The 22,827-nt window shown below is 40.1% G+C and overlaps 1 long non-coding RNA gene across 3 annotated transcripts in view; it reads left to right on the top strand.

Moving 5' to 3' along the window:
• LOC141508713 (uncharacterized) overlaps positions 1 to 22,827 on the top strand; it is a 203,217-nt gene that overhangs the window by 47,399 nt on the left and 132,991 nt on the right. For all 3 annotated transcript variants that reach the window (XR_012474484.1, XR_012474485.1, XR_012474483.1), the window contains exon 2: positions 11,465 to 11,577. This is a non-coding gene — a long non-coding RNA (uncharacterized LOC141508713). The remainder of the gene's footprint in view (positions 1 to 11,464; positions 11,578 to 22,827) is intronic.

The following is a 22,827-nucleotide window of genomic DNA, read 5'->3' as shown; positions in this document are numbered from 1 at the left end:
CTAGCCCAGCTGGAGAGATTCAGCAAGATTCATGCTACCATACTAGGCTTTACAATTTGTGATTCCCTTAGGAGACAGACTCTGCAGGAGAAGCACAAACATCACTGTGAAGTTTTTAAAAAGAGAACAGAATGGAGTATTCAAATCATTGGGCTTGTTGGTCATTCCTGGAAAAATTCTAGAATTTTAGGGTGGGTGAGTGAACAACTGGTACAGAAAACAGTTATCAGAAAGAGCTGCTCAGAGCAGGTCAGCCTGTGCAAATCTCATTTCTTTCTTGAAAGAGTTATTCAATTAGTAAATTAGGGGCTATTGTAGATGTGAGCTACCTACATTTTGCATTTGATAAAATATTCATTTTGGAAAAAAATGAAGGCATGCACAGATTAGATGATAGAAAAACTGGATAGATTCACCCAACCGTAAGTGATTGAATGACCTGACCCAAAGACTAGTTCATAAAGGTTCAATGTCAACTTGGATTTGGATTTCTGCTCTTAGCCTTGTGCTAACATTTTTAGAAGTGAGTTGGATACAGACTTAACCAGTCTGTTTGTTCAATTTGCATTACAGAGAGTGCAAAGAAGAAAGGGGAAGTTAAATCACCGAGGGACAGAAACAGGTCTCAAAACCCTGATGAGCAAGATGGGATCTAATGAGACTATATAGACTGTCCCAAAAGTTTTATAGCACCTTAAAGCTATTAAGGTTTTTAAGAACTTTCGTACTTCCTCATCCACTCCACAGCAGGTCACCTCTGCTCATACCAAAATCATTACTTCTTCTCTATTATCTGGGTGGGCCCTTGCCACTGGCAGCTCAGCCTACCTTCTCCCTCTTCTCCTTCCAAGTGCCCCTTTACCTGTTGTCTTTCCCCTATTAGAATATGGACTTCTTGAGGGCAAGGATTCTCTTGCCTATTTGTGTCTGTATCTTCAGTGGTGAGCATAGTGTCTGAAACATAGGAGGCACAAAACAAATGCTTTCTCTATCTGTTTATCCATCTATCTTTGTCATCTGTTGTATGTATCATCTATTTCCATCATTATCTCTAACCATATATCTCTATCATTTATCTATTATCTATCCATTTATCTCAATGTCATTCTGTTGTCAATTTGCTATATATTTTTCACTTATCTTACCATCTATCACTTATCATCTTTCCATCTATTTTTATCTATGTCTCTCCTTTCATCCCTCCTTTCATCCCTCTCTTACTCCTTTCATCCATCTAACATATTTGTTTTCTTTTTAAAGCATAGCCAAGTAGTTTTCTAAAAAAGCTCTGGAGGATTTGGTGAGTGACCATCTCAATTTAAGTCAAGAGTAGAATATAGCAGCAGAACAAGCTAATGTGATCTCAGATCACATGAAGGACATCATAATGTCCAAATCCAGGAAGGACATGTTCCTTTTTCATTCTATCATGGTCAGGTCAGATCTGTGGTATTGGGCTTTGTTCTTGGCAGCATGGTCTAGGAAGGATGTTGACAAGTTGGGAGTGTCCAAAAGAGGACAATCAGGATGGTGAAGGTCCTTGGATCATTAAACCTTGAAGGACCTTAGAATGGTTTCTCTGGAGAAGAAAAGACTTGGCAGTGGTATAAAGGGTAGCTCTTGTCATGTACTTGAAAGGCTGTCCAAAGAAAGAGGGTTGAAACTTCTTTTTGGCCTTAAAGGGCAGAATGATAAGCAATGAGTAGAAGCTACAAAGAAAGAAATCTAGACTTAAAGTCAGAAGAAACTTCCTAAAAGCTAGATATGGCGTAAAGATGAAAGGACCACTTGGGGAGGTAGTAGCGTTTCTGTCACTGGAGATCTTCAAGTAAAGTTTGTCAGTTATGTTGGCAGAGAGAATTCTTATTCATTTTTGCTTGGAAAAGATGTCTACAAAAGGTCCCTTCCAATGCTGGGGGGAAAATCTATGAAACACAATACAAATGTGATTATCATGCCATCTAAGACTTTATGAAATTTAGTGATAAAGATGTAGAAGAGCCCAGGGCCAAGGTGAACTCTGCTAAAGACTTTTCTCCAAGTTAAAGTAAAGCCATTATTTGAATGTGTTCCCTAAACTAATTCCAAATCTAACCAATTAGCCTTACCTATTATTTCTTTTTTTAGTCATTAAGATGTCATGATCAAGTTTGTCTTTCATGGGTCTCAATTTTTCATTATAAAAAAATGGAAATTATAGTAATCTCTACCTGCTTCTCTTAAAAGGCTATTTTGAGGATTAAATGAAAGAATGTATATGAGAAAGCATAAGATCATAGGATCAAGAGTCAGAAAAGACCTCAGAGGCCATCTAATCTAAGCCTTCTCATTTTTCAGATGAGGAAACTGAGGCAAAATGAAGTTAAAGCGGAAGGTCAGATAACTAGTGAGTAAAAGAGACAGATTCAAACACTTTGACCCCCCAACTACTCTGTCCATTATAGTGATTTCCAGTATATAAACAGTAGGTCTCTCTTTATATTGATCTGTTATTACTTTTTCTCTGAGGCATCAGACTTTTCTGAGCAGGCCAGGTCTCTTATCCTTTTGAAATTACAGAACCTACTAGAGATTACAGGAGTTTCCATCCCCATCTTCCTCTCTAGTTCTTCTGTTTTGGTTTGGTTCCACTAAAGCCTGCTGGGCCTGTTTGAATGGGGCTAGATTAAATGCAAATATTGTTATTATTTTAACATTACACATGAAGCCCAAAATCTGCTGTGTCATTCAAAACATTTCCCAGCTGGTGGCTGACAGGCAGCCTTCCCCATCTTGTCTAGCCATCCCTCAACCAGGCAGGGCCTGAAGTTTTGGGATGTCCTTGGCTGCTATCCAAAGTCCTGATGCTGTAAGGGGTAATGAGTGTGACTGGTGTCCCCTTTGTGGTTCAGAGATGCTGAACTGTCAGAACTCAGTCTGTTAAAGATGGAAAGAGGGGGTTTAGAACACAGTACTGGGAGGGAAGTTAGATCACAGAACAAAGAATATTAGAATTGGCAATGAACATTGCATAGAATGTCAGAGCTGGGAGGGAACATAGAAAAAAAGAATGAGAATACTCAAAGAAACCTTAGAAGATAAAACACAGAATGTTAGATATGAAAGGAGTCTTATTGCTTAGAATATAGACTATCTGAGCTGAGTAAGACTTCAGAACATTAAAAAAATCGAATATTAGGTCTGAAAGGAACCTTATAGAACATACAATATCAGACCTAGGAAGGAATCTTAGAACACAAAACAGAATATTACAGCTAGAAGGAAATTTAGAGACCACCTGGATCAATTCCATTATGTTTACTGAGAAAGAAACTGAGGCACAAAGAGGTAAACTCACAAAGCACATTAGTGACAGGACTAGATCTCATATTTCATTGGAGAAGGTTTAGTTGACCCAACCTGGATCCTAAATTGCCCATTTCCCTCTGACTCTTGTCAAAACTTCCTTCTGGTGGAATGGAGCTATCTTAAGGAAGAGATTTCTTGCTCCAGGTCATAATTCAATGTTTCTCTATGGGATTTTGGCAACTGGCAACCACTGCTCTGACTCTGCAGATGACCCTTGTTAGAAGACAGTACTCATGTCTCCCCACTTCTCCTAGTCTCCTTCCTTCCACTTTCCCCCATGTATAGAATAACTCACTTTATCTTCCAATTAATACCTTTTCCTCATCTTCATTAACTCCTTTTACTCCTTCTAAGCCTTCTTGACCTTCTTCCCCAAGGTTCTGGCCTGTGTTGACCTCTGTCTCTGACTGTCTCTTTTCTCTCTGTGTCTTTATCTGCTTCTCTTCTTTCTTCTTCAGCAAACTCATTTACTCCCATGACTTAAACTCTTATCCTTATATAAATCTAGCCCCATCCTCCCTTCTGAGCTCTAGTCTTGCATATTCTACTGGCTGCTGAATACCTCCACTTGAATGTTCCACTAGCATTTGCTGTGGATCCAGGCTCAAATCTCAACTCTTCCACTTACTAGCATGTTACTTAAATCCTTTTGAATATCAGTTTCCTCATCTGTAAAAGGAGTGTGTTAAATGACCTTCAAGATTTCTTCAAGCTATAAGCCTATGAACATATGAATATTGGTCCAAAATTAAGTTCATCTTTTTACCATTCCCTACTTCAAGCTTCCTTATCCTCCAATCACTTAGGCTCAAAATTCAGAGTCATTTTTGATTCTCCCCTCATCATCAACCCTGTAATAAGGATTGGCATTAGAAGATGTTCTAAAGATTTGCAAAAAACTTAACATACCTTTCTGTTTTTGAATTTTATGACCACCCTGGAGGCAGGGTGTTGATGTCTCTGGGGTGAAAAGGCTCCAGGTGAGAAGGTGAAGTCCTTGAGTGTATTCCAAAAAATACTGGATTTGGAGTCAAAGAACTCCAGAGAGAGAGAGAGAGAGAGAGAGAGAGAGAGAGAGAGAGAGAGAGAGAGAGAGAGAGAGACCTTTGGGAAGTCACCTAATTTCCTTGTACCTTGATTTCTTCATCTGTAAAGAGAAAATGTTGAACCAGAGAATTCCAGATCCCTTGCACTTCCAAGATCCCTTTCCGATCTGATATATGATCTTAAGTCTAATTTCTCTTCCACAAGACAGACCTTCAAATACCAGACTTACCATGGCCTCCTAAGCAGTGTTTCTGCTTCCAACAAACCCTTCCTAAAGAACAGCTCTGATCAAATCTCCTGACTCTCTGACATACTGCATTCCCAGCCCCTCATCCTCCCCCTGCCTACAAAATAAAGACCAAATTATTATTGTTTTTTTAGGTTTTTGCAAGGCAATGGGTTAAGTGACTTGCCTAAGGCCACACAACTAGGTAATTATTAAGTGTCTGAGGGAACATTTGAACTCAGGTCCTCCTGACTCCAGGGCTGGTTCTCTAGCCACTGTGTCACCTAGCAGTCACAAGACCAAATTCTTAAGTCTGACCCTTATGGATTCCTATCATTTGGACAGAGCCCACCTTTCTTGATTCATCTTTCATTTCACCCACACTTTCACCTTATTCAAACTAGCCTACTTATCATTCTGTTCTCTGGATTTCTTGCATTTATTAGCATTGTCTCTCCTTTTCTGAGAAAATCTCTCCTGGTTCAGATTGGATGAATTCCTATCTGTCCTTCAAGGCCTGGTCAAATGTTATCTCTGCCAGGGAGCCTCCCCTGATCCCATCATGCTCCCAATTAGATTGCTTTCCCCCTTCTCGGAACCCCCACTCTAACCCCCACCCCACCCCACCCTACCCCTAGTAATCTGTCCTTCTCTGACTGAGATTTCTAGTCCTCTACCATCGTGTCTTGTCCCCTCCTCCCTCCCTTGTTAGACTGCTGTTGGGGCCTGGACTTTCCTCATCTAATTCTGTCCCCAGGTTTCAGTCCTAAGGCTGGCAGAGAAGGTCCTTCATGAATATTTATTAGAAAGAATGAATGATCGAATCAACAATAGAGTCAAAGGTTCTTTCTGGGCCTGATTGGCCTATGCTCTGCATACTAGAACTCGACAAAATTTCCCTCCACTCTCTTATTTTCTGCCCCTGGGCCTCAGTTTAGCATTAAGGGAAGAAACAGGAAGTTGGCTTTAAAGTTTGATTCTTTCCCAGGGGTCTTGAACTTGGCCCCATTGAAGGCTAGCTTGCAGCACATTAGTATTTCATGAGGCTGGCTGGTTGGTGCTGTTAATTCTTGAGAAGGGAAGGACCACTTCAGGGAGAGACAGCCAGATGGGGGAGGAGGCTTTGAAGGGTTAGGTAGACATTTTGCACACCTTCCAGGAACCTTGAGGATTATAGGAAAGGAAGTAAGCTAGGCAGGGGTCAGGAAAGAAGACCATGCAAGAGAGAAGGGTTGGAGCCACTGGGGTGAGAAGAAAGGGCTAGAATAAATAGTAGAGGAGGGTACACTATACCTGTGAAATGTACACTATATCTGTGATATAGAGCAAGCCATGCAAAGGATACCAGCAGAATGTTGGGGGCATTATAAGTAGGGAGAGTGTGCTCTTCACTGGTCCAATCAGGGAAGGCTTCATGAAGGAAAAGACAAGACAGAACTTTAAGAAGATGAAAGACATGGGTTTACCTGAGTGAGGAAAGCCTTGGGTTTGGAGTCAGATGATCAATCAATGGATCAGCCAGCCAATAGTTATTTAGTGCTTACTAGCTTCAAGCTAGATGCCTGGGGGATACAAATAAACAGAACAAAAACCAGTTCTGGTTCTCAAGAAACCTCCTTTCTGGGCTTGAGCTACTGGCTCCATTACTGGTTCTATGGGCAAGTTCTGGAGCTTTTTCTGAGCCTCAGCTTCCTGGGCAGTGCCAGAAAGATCTCTGAGATTAGAAGCAATGGAGTGGGATTTAAATCTTAACTGGGAGGCTGATTAGTTGTTTGATTAGAAGACAAATCACTTTTCTGTGCCTTCAAATGGGCAATAAGATTTGCGCTACCTGCCTCAGAGCATTGCTGCAAGGAAAATGTAAGCCTTACAATACTATACATCTGTAAGCTATTTTTATTACAAAATATGGAGGGATTGCTTTGAGCAGAGGCAGAGACAGGTGGTTCAGTCAGTTTGGCTTTCTCTTCCTTCAAAGCTTTAAGACTGGAAACAATACTTGATTTTACTTCCTTTCACTCTCTTCTTAACTCTGAAGTCTGGCTTCCAACTTCATTAGTCAGCTGAAATCATTCTCTCCAAAGTTATCAATGATCTCTTAAATGGTCCAATTTAATGGTCTTTTCTCAGTCCTCATACACACACACACACACACACACACACACACACACACACACACACACACACACATATAGTTGGGGATTTTTTTTTTTGGCAGCCTTTGATACTGATGATCACCCTTTTCTCTTTTTTGATACTCTCTTCTCTGTAGGTTTTTGTGACACTGCTCTCTCTTGTTGCTCTTTTCTACCCATCTGCAATTCTTCCATTTCCTTTGCTGAATTTCATCCAGGTAATATCCAATAACCATTCCTACAAGGTTCTGTCCTGAACCCTTTTCACTCTGTATTATTTCATTTGGTGATCTCTAAAGTTGATGATTTTCAAATCTATTTAAGCAGCCCTAACCCCTCTTTTGACCTCTAATCTCACATCTCTAACTGCCAATTGGATATATTAAACTAGATATCCTGTAGACATCTTAAGTATTTCCCCTCCCCACCCAAACTTCCCCTCTTCTTAACTTCTTTATTCCTGTTGAGGGTTCCCCCCAAAATTCTTAGCATCTTGACTCAAAGCCTAAATGCCATCCTCACCTCCTCACTCTTTTTCACCCTCTCCAATATCCAATTTGTTGCCAAGTTGTATCACTTTTATTTTTGTATTCCTCCCCACTTCTCCCCTCCTCTGACATTACCTCCACTCTACCCTATTACAATAGTTTGCTGATTGGTCTGCTTGCCACAAGTCTCTCCCAAATCCAGTCCATCCTCCACTTAGCTGCCAAAATGATATTCCTAAAGTGTAGGTCTGACTGTGCCATATCCCTGCTCAATAAATTTCAATAACTCTTTATCACTTTTAGGATAAAATATAAAGCCATATTTTTGGGGGGATGGATAGTATCCTTTATCGTAAGTCTTTCAGAGTTTTTTTTTTTGGTCACAGTCATTCACAGCTGATCATCCTACAACATTGCTGTTACTTTTCCCATTGCATCTGTTCATGCAAGTTTTTTTTTTTTTTACTGAGAGTATTCTGTTCTTATTTCTTATAACAAAATAGCATTTCATCTTAATCATATACCACGGTTTGTTCAGCCTTTCCCCAACTGATGGACATCCCAATTTTCAACTCCTTGCCACCAGAAAAGAGTTACTGTAAATATCCATATATTTGACCTTTCCTTCCAGTTTTTCCTCTCTTCTGGAATATATGATGGTGGCATTGCTAAGTTAAAGGGTAAGCATGAAAACCCTATGTTTATTGGTCAGAGCCCATCACAACCTGTCCCCCTTATATTTCTAGTCCTCTTACATTTTTATACACCATTATTCCTTCTACTATCCAGTGACAATGATCTCCTCAGTTTCTTGAACAAGGTACTCCATTTCCCAACTCTAGGCAATTTTTTTCAAGCTGTCCCCCATGCCTGGAATGTCCTTTCTCCTCATCTCTGCCTCCTGGCTTCCTTAACTTCCTTCAAGTCCAAAGATAAAATTCCAGATCTACAGGAAACCTTTCAAACCCTCTTAATGCTAATACTTTTCCTCTGTTTTCTATCTCTGATTAATCTTTTCTATAGCTTGTTGAACACAATTGTTTTCATGTTGCTTCCCCATTAGACTTCCAGATCCTTGAGAGCAAGTACTGTTGTTTGTCTTTCTCTGTATCTTCAGCTATCAGCTCAGAGTCTGACATGTAGGATATTATGCAAACATATATATATATATGCACACACACATGTTCTCTATATGTGTAACTCATGTGAACTTGAGCTCTGAAATGACTATACTATAAGTTAAAAGACAACATGGGGGCCTATGATGAGGAGGCAGCAGGTAAGGCAGAGCTGAGCTTCACCTCTGATTGTCAAGGGCTGAATGCATATACCTTGCTTGCCAGTTTATTGTATGCACCAGAATATAAGCTTGCTCAACCCTTTACAATCAGAAATGAGACTCAGCTCTACCTCACCTGCTACCCCCTCACCCCATGTGCCCAACTTATCAGGTAATAGGACAATGGAGTTTATATAACAACCAGTAAATTAGAAGGATTTCTGAGGTGTGAATACAGAGATAGCCTATAGCTGGTAGAAACCACAGAACCAGACTGAGCATCAGCTGCAGACTCAACCTTGTTCAGGACTTTCTAAACATCTTGCCCCCTAGCTTATTGCATCTACAGATGTCTTCTCCCTTAACCCCAACTCTCAACCTGAAAAATCTCTAGAAACTATTAATAGCTAAACTTTTCCATTTCCCCTTTGAGCAGTTGAAAACTTTTTCCTCCCCTGGAGTCAGGAGGACTTTAGTTCAAATCTGGACTCAGACACTTAATAATTGCCTAGCTGTGTGACCTTGGGCAAGTCACTTAACTCCATTGCTTTAAATCAATAAAAATTAGGGAAAAAAAAGAAATCATGAGTGGTCTGACTTTAGCTAAGCACAGAGACTTACAAGATGATGCTGAGTGAGGTGAACAAAACCAAGACAACACTGTACACATTAACATCAGCATTGTGAGATGATCTACTGTGACAGACACAGCTCCTCTCAGCAATTCAGAAATCAAGGATGACCCTGAGAGACCTGTGATAGATAATGCAGTCCACGTCCATGGAATCTGAATGCATACCATGTTCACTTTTTAAAAACTTCTTTTATGTTTTTCTTTTCTTTCTCATGGTTTTTCCTTTCCCCTTACTTTTAATTTCTCTTTCACATCATGAATAATATGTGAATATGTTAAATATGAATATACATATAAGGTGGTAGAAAAATGTGGAACTCATAAATTTGCAAATGGATGAATGTTGAAAAACAAAGTATTACATGCAAATGGAAAAATAAAATACAATTTAAGTAAAAAAAGAAAAAAAGAAAACTTTTTCTTCTCTTTCTCTGCTCCTTTGCAAGCTCTTCTCAGACAATACATGCATTTATAATCTGTGACCCATCTCTGTTTGATTTGGGGTCCCTTTTGGGGCCTGGAGTATTTTTTTTAGCACTTATTACCATTGTATTTTAAGTCAAAACCCACTCTTTCCAAGGTCCATGGGTGTATATGAGAGAATGCATCTCAAATTTTGGGGGCCAATATTTTTATAACCACTATTTTTGACTGACAGTTGGTAGAAAACACATTGGAAGGGACCTATGAAGGACAGTCCTTGACTTGAGTTCTCCTTGACTTGAAGGATAAAGATTTAACCATATAGAGAAGATCCAAAGGAATGTGCTAAAAGTCTTCAAGGTCTCCTTATGATGACTCTTCCTATAGAAAAACACAAATTACATTTGAGAATGGCCAGCCCAGAAAGGAATCCATGTGTCATATTTAGGGGACTGCTTTGAATGAAGACAACAGTCATTGCATATATATATATAAATGCTACTCTGTGATTAAGCATGTAATAACTGGTTATTGAATTGGATTTGTTTAGAGCGTATGGTAACCATTTATGTTTTGTTGGACATATTAACACACCTTGAAAAAAGGTCAGAAGTAATGCAAATGCCAAGATACCTCGGAAATAATGACTCTGGTACAAAGCTGTGATTTTAGGTTTTGTATATTTAGGTTTTGAGAACTTTATTTGATGTAGAGTCTTATCTTGTGCAAGCTTCTATTTATAAGGCTTAATTCAAGTCAGCACTAATAATCCTAATGGTTTTGAATGGCCCTAAGGAGCTCTATGGGGAGGGCCAGTCTGATCACTTGTAATGGTCAGGTTCAATAGCATACAGGGTAATTTCCAAACACAGTCTCTGGTCACCACATGCGTGTCCTTTGTGTGCTTGGTGGTGTTGCCTTGCATTTTGGTCCATGAGTATTTTCCTGGGAAGCTGTGTCAGCCCTGCAATTAGCTCCCTCAATCAGGAAAACTGCTCACTGTGAGATTAGCTACATCTCTGAGGCTGATTACTGGAAAATTTGGGATAGAGCTGTTGGGTGATAATCTTTCTTTCTTTCTCTCTTGCTCTCTTTCCATTTTAAATAACTGCTTGATTGTAAAGAGGGATGATTCACAGCTCAAGATTTCTTCTGTAACTTTGTGGGGAGATTAGGAGAAAAGAAATGCACTCCCTCCCCCTCCTCTAAATCTCGTGAATATTCCAACTCTCCATCTGTGGTACATTTCATGCAGAATTGATGTAGACCCGTTGCAGTTAGCATGTGAAAGAAAAGGATGCAGAGGTGATCTTTTGTCCAGGTGTCCAAGATCTCAGTTACTGGGAAAATTGAATCCTCTACTCCTGGCTTGTGGACAAGGAGCTTGTTTTCTAATTCTAATGCACACTCCCTCCTCCCTCCACCTCTCTCCCCAAAAAAACATGGTTACCCCAGGTTGGCTCCATCCTCCATTCCAGTGGCTATGTCATTGTTAGAAAGTGCTCCCTTGGATCATCTCCACTCTCTCTTGTTGCATTTTAAGCACATTTCATCTTGTTTGATACTCAGGAGGTGACAAAGGACAACTGGTTGCATCCTTTGTATAACATCTCTTCAATTAAAAGAATCATACAGGTCTTGTTTCAGGCTTCATTCCCTAAGATAAGCAAACCCATTATTTTAGGTCATGGTAGTGGGGAAATTTTTGGTGGAAAAAGAGTACGAGCATAGAAGCAGCTATTATTACAAAGGATAGAGCAGAGAAATACACTCTGGAGCCATTTACCTTTTACCAAATGAGAAGTTAGAAGGACAAATTAGAAAATTCAACCAATGATTTCTTTTTAAGTATCTGAGGTATTTTTTTTCCTTTTTAAATTTCAGATGTTTCATTTCCCAAATTATTTCCTTGACACTTGGGGACCTTCTACATTTTCCTAAATGCCACCTAATGATGCAACTGTGCAATTAAGACTAATTTGTTGGCAGAAATAATGGTAAGTTGCTTGTGCTACAACTGAAAAAACACCCCAGCCTTCTTATTGTTATTATCGCTATTATTATTGCCATTATTATTACTGGGAGCTTCTATCAGGCTGAAAAAAAACAGGAACAAAAGGGGCAAATATGCCTTTTAGACAAATGGAAAATAGGGATGCAGCTGTGGAACTCAAGAAATGGGACTGATTCCATTTTGGTGGGGAAGGCTATAATGAGCAAAGGTATAAGCTTCTTGAGGACAGAGATCATTTTTCATTTTATCATTGCTTCCCTATCATCTAGTGCAGTGCCTTGCATGTGGTGCTGGTGCACCTAATTAAAATGTATTATTGTGTAATACTATATTGTACTGTACACTGTGCACTGAATATGAGCTGCTCTCCTGTCTCAGAGCCAGCTATATCTTTCCTCAGGGCTCTAGGGGCATGCTAGCATTGTGCTGTGTCACTCTTCTCTTGCCATCAGTTTGAGCCCCCACTAGTTGTGTTTCCCCTCACTATTTGGTACCAGTGACTACCTCCACTTATCATCTATGAATTTTTACAAAGGTATTCTTACTTTGAAAATATAGTGAGAGGGGCAGCTAGGTGGTATAGTGGATAGAGCACCAGCCCTGGAGTCAGGAGTATCTGAGTTCAAATCCGACCTAAGACACATAATAATTACTTAGGTGTGTGGCCTTGGGCAAGCCACTTAGCCCCATTTGCCTTGCAAAAAAAAACAACCTAAAAAAAATATAGGGAGAGTAAAGGCCTAAACAGTTTGCCGCAACACCTGAAAGACATGTTCTCCTCTAATCCACTGTTTTCCCAGGAGAGTGGACATAAACTTAACTAAGTTTCTCACAATTTGGTCCCACTGAGTTCACATCCAAATGCAGCTTGATGAGTATTTGTCTCTGCTACTGCTGGGCTGGGTCTCTTTCCCCTTGGATCAAAACCTGAGCCCTGAGGCACTGTGTCTTCTGACCTGAAACTCATGAAGTTGGATTCTCCAGTCTAGTTTTTCCCCTTATTATGCTGTCTCTTATCAGATGCTATTACTAGAGTCAAGTCATCCTTTGAGGGTGAGAACTTTTCTGAGTGACAGAGCTGAGATTTGATCCCAAGCCCTAGGAGTTCATCACTCTTTCCCACTGGACTACGTTGCTCATTCATGGGGTCTGTTTTTGAGAGACTGGTCTTCTTGGTAGCCTGGGACAACCTGAAAGAAGTTGATGCTGACATTATCATGAGGAAGATTTTTAAAGTAGCTGTTTATCTTGTCCTTGGCAAGGAAGGAACATTTCACATAGTTCCTGTTTGAGAGCTGGAAAGGTGAATAAGCAAGAAATATAAGGAAGGAAATGTGCTGAGTATGTGTGACTATCTGGTATCTGCATCCACTGAGGTCAAGACAAGAGTAGATCATTAAGATATTTAGAGAGATTCAGGTTGGACACTAGGGAGAACTTTCTGATCACTATGAATGAGGTACTAGAACTATGATTAAGGAAGATAAACAGGATTGTTTTCCTCCCCACCCCCCACCAGAGAATCACAGAATGTCTGAGTTGGAAGTTGACCTCAAAGATTATTGTCCAATACAAATCTAAACAATAATTCTTCTATAAAAGTCCTAATAAATGTTTTTTGTTTGAAGACCTCCGTTGAAGGGGAGTCTACTGTCTCCTGAAGCAACCTTTTCCACTTTTACCTCACATTAACCTCTATTTAAGAGTTTTTTTTCTTTTATCTTTTCACTTTATGACTCTGCTTTTGGAGCCAAGGAGAGAATAAATTTAATCTCTCTTCAAAGATCTTCAAAGACTTGAAAGATACCTATTACATTCCTTCCTAAGTCTTCCTTTACCCAGGATAATCCTCTCCTCATCTCTGACTGGTTCTGAACTCATTGCCCACCTTGGTGTTCTCTTCTTCCCAGAAACCTGGTCAACTTGAAGGCCAGGGGCAAGACCCAGAAACTTGAGGAATGCTGCCAAATTGCCTGCCCAATAGGTCGCTAGCTCCCTTTACTGAAAGTTTCCAAGACAATGACTCTGTGGGAAGGTCCAAAAGATGGGTTCAATCAGTCAATCAATCAACATTTATTAAGCTCTTACTTTAGGACAAGCACAACCCTAAGAGCTGAGGATACAAAAGACAGCTCCTGTCTTCAAAGAACTTATATTCTATTTTTCTTTTTGCAAGGCAATGTGGTTAAGTGGCTTGCCCAGGGTCACACAGCTAAGTATTAAGTATCTGAAACTGTATTTGAACTCAGGTCCTCCTGACACCAGGGCTGATACTATTCACTTTGTCACTTAGCTGCCCCAAAGAGCTTATATTCCAATAGAAGAAAAGCCAGATACATATTGGACAATAGGAGATAACTGAGGGAAGGCACTGAAATGAAGAGGGTTAGGAATAGCTTCCTATAGAAGGCTGGATTTAGTCAGGACTTAAAGGAAGTCAGGGAGATCAGTAATCAGAGGAGAGGAGAAGGAGAGCATTCTGGGCTTGGGGACAGTCAGAGAAAACTGCTGGAACTGAGAGATGGAATGTCTTATTTATGAATAATATTTGGCATATTACTCCTGGACTTGGGGGCCTTAGTTTTCTCACTATAGCTTGAGATGATTGGACAAGGTTGTCTCTTAGGTTCTCTTCCAAGATTAGCATCTTTTCCATTACATTGTGACTGTCCACATGTCACTAAATGTGGAGTCCTGTATGAATGAGGTGAAAATAGGCTGGAGTGGGCTGTAGGATGCTGACTTTTTTTTTTTTGCAAGGCAATGGGGTTAAGTGACTTGCCCAAGGTCACACAGCTAGGTAATTTTTGAATGTCTAAGTCTGAATTTGAACTCAGGTGCTTCTGACTCCAGGGCCAGTGCTCTATCCACTGTGCCACCTAGCTGTCATTGACTATTTTTTCTTAATTTTTTTTCTTGAGGTCTACTTCAGAAAGATATTTTACTGTTTGGTCCATGAGCAGCAAGTTTTTATGGGTGCAAATGGGTCAAGTAAAGTCAGAGAAGTTCAGGAGGTTTGTGTGTGTGTGTGTGTGTGTGTGTGTGTGTGTGTGTGTGTGTGAAGTCCCTCCCAGGACTCTGTGATCCTGCCTAGTTGGTGCTTTCCAGGGAATGGTATCCTAGTCTCACCCTAGTTTAAGAACCCCTGGTCTAGATGGAGATTTCCTTCAGCTCTAAATCCATGGTGGGTGCTCAGCCAGGAGAAGAGAAGACTCTGGATGGGGAAGTTGGGGAATATTATAGCTTGTCTCTAGGCATCTGTAGAGCTGTCATTTGAATGACAGATTTACACTTGTTCTCTCATGGCCCCAGAGGATAGCACTAAGGAGTAATGGGTACAAGTTATAAAGAGATAGACTTAAGCCTGAAGCTAGGAAAAACAGACAACCCTCCCTAATTTTGAGGGCTGGGATCAGCTAGCTGCCTTGGGAGGCTGTACAGCTCTGAGATTGGATGACCCCTCATCAGCTATGTTACAGAGAGAAATTCTAGTTCATGAGTGGGCTGGAATGGGCGTTTTCTGAGGTCTCTTCCAACAAATTGAATACATCTCACCCTAGCTAAAGTAGAGGCAAGACTTCCTTCAGCTCTTTTAATAGTTGGGTTTTTTTGGTGAGGGGTAAGGTGTGGAGGAGGTGGGTCCAGCTGGAGGGTGCCCTTGATTCTCTCTGGCCCTGGTGACATAGGCAAGCAGGCTAGTTCCAGTTCCCTGCCAATCCCTCCCCCCCACCCCCATCTTCCTGATGAAGAGTTCTTTCTGATTGAGCTAATTATGCTGATTGAATTTCCTCCCTCTCCCTTCTGCAGCTCCTTCTCCTCCCCCCCCCCCCCCCCCCCCCACCTCACTCCCTTCCCCTCCCCTCCCCGAGCTGCTGCCAGGACTCCCTTTGGAGAAAGGCAAAGGTTTCCTTAATCTGATGGGGGTAATTGTTATGCATACAGTGTCAGATGTTAATGTGGGCCTGACTGACAGGTAATCAGCCCCTCAGCTGTACAAAAGGAGTGAATAACTTGGTAATTTTATTTCCCCTGATTCCACCGAGTGGGATGTCAGGAAAATCTAAATTAGCAATCAGGGGAGCCAACGCAGCAGCAGCAGTAGCAGCAGCTCCACTGGGGTGGGAGTGAGCCAAGCCGTACCTCCACAGCTGCACAGTGCCCTTGTCCCCCGGTGGAGCCTGGTGGTTTGTGACTGGACTCCAGGTTGCTTCCTGAGGAGGAGGGGATGCTGGGGAGGGGGGAAGTTTGGATTCTATAGAGGTAGAAAGAGTCCTGGTGCTTGGAGCAGGAGGACCTCGATTCTGCTCTAAGCTTTTGAGAGTTTAGCCTCTCTAGGCCTCAGTTTACCCATCTGTAAAATAAGACGAAGGGGCCTGGAGAGATGATTTCTGAAGTCCCTCCCAGGACCCTGTGCAACTGCCTAGTTGGTGCTTTCCAGGGAATGGTATGGGGAGGGAAGAAGTTATGTCTAGTTGTTATGTGGGTCATCCATATAAATGGAGAAAGTGAGGCTGGTGACTTAGCACAGCACCCTTCTCACTCGAATAATCCATGGTCTTCTCATGGCATCACCTCCCTGATGTTGTGGTCTTCTTTGAAAATGAATTACAAACATTTTAAGATGGTTACCTACCTGTTGGGGAGGCTAGAGAAAGGATTCCTCTTTAGGAATGAGTTGGACTAGATGCCCCTTGAGGACCCTTCAAACTCTTAAGATTCTGAGATTCTAAAGAGACTCTAAAGAGATTGTTTGATTCTCTGAACTAAAAGGGGGTGGTGGGGGGAGGAAACCTTCTGTCAGACTGTGAGTGACAGGTTTCCCCCTCCTTGAGCAGGCTGCCAAGATTCTCACCCTAGAATACTCAGGCCATGTGACCTTGGTGCTCACGTTTCAGTTGAACTGAAGCCAGGTGCCTCTATTCATCTCCATAGAATTTAGCTTCAGTGTCACCTCGACTCAAATCGAGAGTCCTCGTCAACTGGATTTAAAGTCAGGAATACCTGGGTTCAAGTTTTGCTTTTTTAAAAAAAATACTTTATAAAGGTCTGACCCTCAGCAAGACACACAAAAGTCAAGTTGAGTCATGTGCCTAGCTCTCTGCCTCAGTTTACCCATTTGTAAAATGGGACCAATAATATCACTTATCTCAATAGAATTGTCATGAGGATGAGATAATGAATACAAAGTGCTTTCAAAATTTTAAAGAACTATAGAACTATATATAGAACTATAGAACTATAGAAATGTGAGCTATTACTATTATCTTTTTGGGAAAAAAATGAAGCCTGATCATCCTGGGTTTGTAATGTTGACCCCTCAAATAATAGGATTCCAGAATGGCAGAATCTTTAGAAAAGGAAGAATCAATAATTTATTAAGCACTTACTATGTATAAGACATTGTGTTAAAAAAAAACACTAGAATCTATCTACCTACCTCTCTATTGATATATATATATATATAGCTATATATCTATATCTCTTTATATTTTCATCTTCAAATAATTCTATTGGGCTAGATGCTATTATCATGTCCATTTTACAGTTGAGGAAACTGAGGCAGGCAGCCATTAAGTGATTTGACCAGGGTTGCACAGTTATCAAGTGTCTAAAGTTGTATTTGAATGAAGATTTTCCTGACTATAGGCCTAGGGTTCTACTTTCTCCACCACCTAGCTACCTCTAAGACAATAAAATGTTAGAGTATAGAATATGAGAACTGGAATGCCCTTATAGACTATTTGCCCCCACTCCCCACTTTTAACATATGGAGAAAGCTGAGACACTCCTGGGAAGGAACTTGGTAGGTAGTGGTGCACTATAGCTAATTGTTGGAGAAAGTTTTTGTTGGAGCAAGACCCAGTTCTCTTAATTTCCAGTCCTGCAAATTTTCCACTCTGTGGAACTCTGATGAAGAGAGACAGAGAGAGGATGGTGATAAGGGGGTGGAGCATTGAATAGCCTTAGCCTGGCAGGGCTCCTCCCTATCAGAATCTCTCCCTCCATAACACTAAGCATCTCCCAACCTACTGAGAGTTATAGTTTAGGATCAATTAGGATGAAAAGAAATTGGGGGATCTTAGTGGGTTGAAATCAACAGTTTGAAGAGGCAGCTAAATCATCTAATGCAAATAGAGGCTGCGCTGAAAAAGTCAGGATATCTAGAAGAAGAGAGAATAAATAGCCTCTCTCCTGATCAGGTCCCTTTTGGAGGACCAGTCTAGTTCTGGGCAACAAAGGAAGGATGGTTGCAAGCAGAATATCTAGAGGAAGGTGACCTGGCTGGAGAAAGGGGTTAGAAACCATATTATAAATGGACTAAGTAGGATGAATCAGAAGATATCAGCCAGTAGGAGAGCTGAGGCAGGGTAGGGCAGGGATGGAGTTTGGAGAGGATAATCCCTGTCTTCAAGTGTCTGAAGGTTGATAATGTGGAAGAGAGGGTAAAAATAAGCAGGTTTGGCCCCAGAGGATAGAATTAGGGGCCCCATGAAGAAATTGTAAAGGGGATGATTTTGGCTCGACAATCAGGACCATCCCCAAATGAAACAGCCTGCTTTAGAAAGTAGTGAGTTCCTTATCATTTGATATATTCAAGCATCTTCAGGAAGGTTGATAGAGGGGATTGATGCATGCATCCTTGGGGTAGAGGGGTTGGATATCCCCAGATCTTTTTTGGCTCTGAGATTTTGCCTAACATGTTTTGGGCTGTGTAACTCCAGTGCCTTCTGGGCTCACACTGGGTGGAGGGTCAGGAGTGGGGGAGAGATGGAAAGAAAAGACAATTCAGGAAACTGTTATCTCCTTCAGAGGCACCAGAGTGATAATTTGAGGTTCTTGAGTTTTTCTTTTTTTCCTCAAATGTACTGAATTTCCAGGCAGCATCAGTTTTATTTAAGACAAGATATAGGAGAAAAGAAAAAAAATAAATCAAAAGAAAATAAGTCTGCCTCCTGACTGCTGCTGCAGTGAGCCTGTTTTGGAATATATTTAGACTAGGGACTGGTCTGGGATCCTGTCCCCCATAATACTTACTCTCAGGCCCCCTACTCCTTAGGCATCCATCTCTCCCCATAAAGAGGTGGAGGAAGGGTTATCTTTTCTCTGGAAGAGTTTATTAACAGTAAATGGAAAAAGGAGAATGACTCTGGAATGGAGCTGAGTGGGCGGGCTTCATTTTCTTGCTCCTTGGAATCACAACAGGACTGTCTTACCTTTAGGCAGAGTGGGTAGCTACTTACACTGGAATGATTTTAGGATGGGTTTGAAATCCTGAGTGGTACAGTAGATAGGGTACTAGACTAGGGGTCAGGAAATAATCCTGCCTCTGGCATTGATTCTCTGTGTGACATTGGGCACTTATCTGAACATTGGTTTCTCCATCTGTAAAATGGGGATAATCATCCCTGCCCTCCCCTGGGAAACAACTTAAAAACTGTGAAGAGCAGCAATAAATGACATCATCATTGTTATCATCATGATTATTTCAGATTTTTGCATTGAGTGGCAAAGCTTATGGATCCCAATCAGGGAAAACAATTGCCTCTAACAAATGCTTTTTAGTATTACCATATGGGAACCCAGAGCCCCTTCCTGGAGTAGTCATGTTCAAAGGAGTCCCTCCTTTACTTCTACTGATTCCTAGGAGTCTTGTTCCATCTCCATCCTAGCCATTTAGGTCCTCTCCTAGGCCCCATCTCCCATCCCCCAGCAGGAGAGGAGGCTCTCAAAGGGAGGGGATGAAGGGGAGGGGACCTCTCTCAGGTTATGCCTCTAGGGGGCAATAGCATCTTTTCCAGAAGCAAGCACAGTCCCTTGGAAGCTTGTTTCTTTTTAGTGGGAGATGGGGATGACCTGTTTTAGTTTTTTAATCTCTTAAAGAAATCTCCTGGGGATGAAGAGAGTAGATGAGTTTTTTTTTTAAAGGATACATCCCCTCCTAGAAAAACTCTTTAAATTGAGATTCCTCTTTTCTATTTGCTTAATGAAAAATTAATTCATTTTTTCATTCAATAATCACTAATAGACAGTCTAAAGGGATGTATATCCCTTCAGACTGTCTATATATTATATATGTATGTGTGTATATATTTATAAATATATATATATATTAACTCATTTGATCTTCACAACAATCTTAGGAAGTAGGTGTAGTAGATAAGCAGATGAAGAAATAGGTCCAGAGAAATTAAGGGACATAGCTATTCAGTTTCTGAGGTAGCATTCAAACCCAGATCTTGCTGATTCCAAACTCCAAGTTCTATACATTGCAACACCTTGCTGCCTCAACAAAGATTTACTGAATCCTATCATGTCACAAAGATTAATAAAACAGTCCCTGTCCTCAAGGGATATACAGATAAAGTCATAATTTCAGAACTGGTAGGGACCTTATAGACTATCTCTATAGATGTTCTATCTGGTACATGTTAGAATGCCAGTGATGGGGAACTTATTGCCTTTTGAGACACTTTGTCTTAATGACTTCGAACTTAGTAGGTTGATTGATTGACACTTGTTCCTCATCCTCCTTACACCTCCTTCATGTTGATGCTTCCCCAAATTCTACCCTTGTCATCCTTTTCTTCCTTTTGTGCTCTGTCTTGGTGATTTCATTCACTCCTCTGTCTTCAATTACCTTATCAATGCAAAGATTCCTAAATCTATTTGTAAAGTTCTGAGCTCTAGTTCATGTTCTCTCTCTCTCTCTCTCTCTCTCTCTCTCTCTCTCTCTCTCTCTCTCTCTCTTATCTCTGCCTCTCTCCTCTCTCTCTGTCTCTCTCTGTCTCTCTCTGTCTCTATGTCTCTCTGTCTGTCTGTCTGTCTGTCTGTCTGTCTCTCTCTCCCTTCTTTCCTCTCTGTTTCTCTCTGACTGTCTCTCATATTCCCTTCCTCCTCCCCTACCCCTTCCCCCTTAGTCTAATGGCTATTTTGACAGTTGGTTGAAATCTAGGACCCCTTCTCAGAATAATGTTTTAAAATGCATAGGATTAAGAAGGACATTAATTATCATTATTAAAACAATTTTTAGAAAGTTCATGGACCCCAACCCAGAAACCTCTCCTCTAGTTCCATGTCTCCATTGACTACTCATTTTTTTATTTGGACATTCTTATCAGCATCTCAACCATAAATCTAAATCTGAATTCATCACCTTTCTTCCTAAACTAGTCTATGCCCTTACTTTCTTTATTTCTTTAATAGAACCAATAATCATTTAGTCACTCAGCTTCAGTCTTGCTTCTTCTCTTTCCTCTCATCATTTTTAGATCTTCCTTCTCCCTTATTCTCCCAGCCACATTCTCCTCTCCCTCCACATTCAAAGTGTTATCAAGTTTTGTGCATTCCATTAGGACAATATGAAAAAAACCCTTTCTTATGAGCTATCCCCCAAATATCTCCCCAGCACTTCCCCAGCTTAGGAAATTTATTTCTTTGTTATTAAAAATGTTTTCTCCTAGAAAGAGCACTTCCAGTTCTCAAATTATATTATAAGGCAGTAATCATACAAATAATCTGATATTTGTTGAAAATAGAAAAATAGATCAGTGGAACAGGCTAGATAAAGGAGAATCAGAAACAATTGAACTAAATAACCCAGTCATTGATAAACTGGAGAACACAAATTACTTAGGTAAGAACTTATCTGTCAAAAATTGCTGGGAATACAGGATAACAGTTTGGCAGAAATTAGGTTTAGGCCAGCATAGACTGTAATAAGCTCAAAATGAATATGTGACTAGAATATTAAAGGTTAAACCATGAAAATAAAATTAGATGAGAACTAGATCAAGTATCTTTCATAGCTCTGACTCAGGGGTGAAATGTGATGACAAGGGATAAAATAGAATATTTGTTCTATGTGACTTGGAAAAACTCTTGCACAAAGTGTTCTCAATTAGAATAAGAAGGGGAAACAGTTGATTGGGAAAATTTCTGATAAGTTTTGCTATGCTAAACAACTGGGAAAGTAACACTAGCATATAGGACCAGTCATTCTGGAAAGCAATTTGAAATTATCATCTTAAAGGTACTGCTAAACTGTTTATACTCTTTAACCAAGTGTCTATATCCCACATATGCAAAAGGAAGAGCAAAAAAGGACCCAGAGATATAAAACTATTTCTTGCAGATCTTTTTGTGGTAAGAAAATGCTAGAAATTAAAGAAATTCCATAAATTGGAGAAGGGCTGAAAAAATTATGATATGTGAATTTAATAGAATATTATTATGTATGACATTATTAAAGGGATAGTTTCAGAGAAACCTGGAAAGAGAAGATTTATATGAACTGATGCAGAGTAAAGAAGCCAGAACCAGAGGAGTAAGTTATATAATAACATAAAAGCAACTTTGAAAAACCTACAGATTCTGATCAACAGAGTGACCAATCATGTTTTTAGAGTGTCAATAATGAATCATCTTAGCAATCTCCTAAAAGAGAGGTGAAATATTAGAACAAGATATGCATTATCAGATATGACCATTATAGGAATCTATTTTATTTGATTAGTTATATTTACTGTAAGAATTTATTTTCTATTTACTGGGCCAGGAAAGGAGTTGGTGGAAAGAGAGCAGATAGTGATAGGGTTGCCTCTTCCTCCAAAAAAAGAAAAAAAAACAAAAGAATGTCTAAAGAATTCCTTTAGCAATGAACTGAAGAGAACAAAAAAAGTCAAGGAGGGAATCAGTCAATCAACTGGCACTTATTAGAACCATCTATGTGCTAAGTGATGGGGATGCAAAGAAAGACTAAAAAAAATTTCTGACTTCAAGGAACTCACCATGTGAGAAGGAAATATGCAAAATGTATAAACAAGATACAGACGAAATAGATTGGAAATAATTTAACAGAGGGAAGACACCAGCACTAAATGAATTGGACAAAAAGTCCCTGGCTTCAAGGAGCTCATAGTCTAATAGTAAATAGACAAGCAAGATAACTTTGAAAGTTAGATGGTGAATTTTTTATTACATAAAAGGAAAAAGGAACTGCACATAATAGAAATTCAATTTCATGTATAATCTAAATTGGGAAATGCTCATTTATTTGTTGCTAATTTCAGAAAAAAGGGAGAAAAGATTAGAAAGTAGTGAAAAAATATATTTAGAATAAATATATAGAACCAAAAACCATTCCCTAGAAGATAAATAGTTAAAAGAAATGAAAAAAATTCTCAAAAGAAGAACTAGAAACTATTAACAGCCATATGAAAGAATACTCCAAATC

The sequence above is a fragment of the Macrotis lagotis genome, chromosome 1, assembly GCF_037893015.1.
Source record: "Macrotis lagotis isolate mMagLag1 chromosome 1, bilby.v1.9.chrom.fasta, whole genome shotgun sequence".
Classification (NCBI taxonomy): Eukaryota; Metazoa; Chordata; class Mammalia; order Peramelemorphia; family Peramelidae; genus Macrotis; species Macrotis lagotis.
Note: the sequence above shows the minus strand (reverse complement) of the source record. Positions and strands in the feature narration are given on the sequence as shown.